Source organism: Panthera leo, chromosome A3, assembly GCF_018350215.1.
Source record: "Panthera leo isolate Ple1 chromosome A3, P.leo_Ple1_pat1.1, whole genome shotgun sequence".
NCBI classification, from domain to species: Eukaryota; Metazoa; Chordata; class Mammalia; order Carnivora; family Felidae; genus Panthera; species Panthera leo.
The window spans coordinates 73,161,891-73,164,255 of NC_056681.1; the positions used below are offsets into that span (position 1 = coordinate 73,161,891).

The window sequence follows — 2,365 nt, forward strand, 5'->3', positions numbered from 1 at the left end:
TGACCTGAGCCAAGATCAAGAGTGAGATGCTCAACCAACTGAGCCACTCAGGTGCCCTTAATACTCCTGATTTTAAATGTACACATTGCCCCCAAGAATACAGTGTTTAAGCATAGCCTCCCTTGCAGCTAGATGCTAAGTAAGTTCTGGCCAATGAGATATAAGCAGAAGTGTTGTATGAAAATTACAGAAAATATCCTTAGAGAGGATATGCCCATCTTCTGCTCTTCTTCCTGCTAGCTGTTACGCAAATGTAAACACTGAAGTTTGATTTGTCATCTTCAACCATGAGGTGGAAGATCTGTACTGAATGTAGTATAACAACAAGATAAAAGGATTCTGAGCAGCCGACCATTTCCTTAAGCTGCTATACCTCCAGACTTTTTATGAGAGAAACTTTTTATTTTTGTTATTTTTAAAGTCAATTTTTAAGGAATTTCACATGTGATTCCTTCTACTGCCAATCACTTTGGTTCCTCCAAAGTCAGAATCATAATCTTCAAAACAGCCCCTTTAAAAAGAACTTTTGTCCAATCCGCAATTGTCACTGTCAGTCAGTCCACAATTGTTTCTTTTGGGCTTCTTTTGATCTCCACTTGAAAATGGACATACTTCAAAAATTCCCCCCTGTAATCTTTGGAATCCAATTTCTTCAAGCAAATTACTTTAGGGCCCTAGAAGTCAAACTGCAGGAAGCACATTGATTGCTATTTTGGCAAATGACCTAAAATATAAGTATTCTTTAATTGTTTTTAATGTTGAAAAGTCTTGTTACTTCCACTCTACCCCATGGGCCTAGCAGAAAATGTTACAGGTCTCATTGTCACCACTGCAATAAACTTGCTGTGATGGAAGAAGCATAACTTGTATTTCAATGTAGCCATGAAATCTCTACCTTTTTAAATGGCTTATTTGGGGTCCTTAGTCATCTGCCATTAAAATTCATTATAATTGTCACAAGTGCTAAACAATGCCATTAGGTTCTTTAGTGCTAAGAATGTCTGTTGCCTTTACACTTACACAATTTAGCTGTGTATAATTCTGATGTTATACTTTGCTTCTCTATCAGTATATATAGATACTATTTCATTTTTTCTGGCATTGGAGGTTGCAGGGCAGATAGCTGAAGCCAGCCTAATTTCTTTCCGTACCCATCCTCCATTTTTGTTTCTGGCTAGATCAAAAAACATTCTTTTCCAATTTTCTATTAAAAAAATTCAAACATGCAGAAAAAGTTAAAAAATAGCTAGATTTAGCAATTGCTAATATTTGCCTTATTTGCTTTATTTCTCCTTATGCATATGTGCATGTGTGTGTTTGTATGTATACAGATAACACTTCTTTCTGAATCTTTTGAAAGTAAGTTGCCGACATAACATTTTACTCCTAAATACTTCAGGATATATTTCCAAAGAATAAGATTTTCTAAAAAATAACAAATTCCCTAATATCCTCTAGTGTCCACTTTGTGTTCAGATGTCCCCTATTATTCCTTCTACCCACACTATCTTTTGTAGCCTTAAAAAATACTAAAAGGACCCAAGATCTAATCACATTGTATTTAGTTTTTTTGTCTCTTTAGTCTCTTTTAAACAAGAATAATTCCGCACTTTGTTTTGTATTTTTTGTTGTTTCATACATTTACTTTTTTTGATGAGGCCAGACCAGTTGTGTTGTATCCTCTCCTATCTTCTGGCTTTACCTGATTGTTTCCTTGTAGTTTCAATTAACTTGTTTGTTCACCTATCCCATATTTTCTGTAAACTGAGTTAGGTGTTAAGACATGATTAGACTTGGGTTTGATATTATTTGGCCAAAAATATTTTATGCAGTATTTCATATTGCATCATATCAAGAGGTAGAAGATGCAGTTTGTTCTGGTATTGATGATACTAAACTGTTTTTTGTGTGTATGAAAAATAACTCTATTTTCCAAAACAAAACAAAAACTTAGAAAAGTGACCCTGTTTTACAGTTTTGCAAATCTCTGAATATCTGGTTTAACAGAAGATGGAAGGAAACTTACATCTGCCTTGGCAGTCAGTCCACTGAAATACCACATATCATGCAGCCTCTGGAAAACATCACTACACTCTCCTGCAAGAATGAGATTTCAAAGACCAAATAGTGTCTTAATATTAGTATGGAAATAGTTTTGACCTTGTGGACCCCTTAAAAGCCCCTCAAGTACTCTCAGAGGTTCCTGGACAACACTTTGAGAACCTCTACTTTACATTCAACAGACTGACAAAAAAATTTTTTATACTAAACTGTTTTTTTTAAGATTTTATTTTTAATTAATCTTTACACCCAATATTGGGCTCAAACCCACAACCCTGAGATTAAGAGTTGTATGCTCCACTGA

At 34.8% G+C, this 2,365-nt stretch overlaps 1 non-coding gene across 1 annotated transcript; it reads right to left on the minus strand.

Annotated features, from left to right (window-relative positions):
- Positions 1-803: 803 nt before the first annotated feature.
- LOC122216753 lies at positions 804-909 on the minus strand. The gene has a single exon (XR_006201096.1). It is a non-coding gene; the product is annotated as a small nucleolar RNA SNORA1 (small nucleolar RNA).
- Positions 910-2,365: the final 1,456 nt, after the last annotated feature.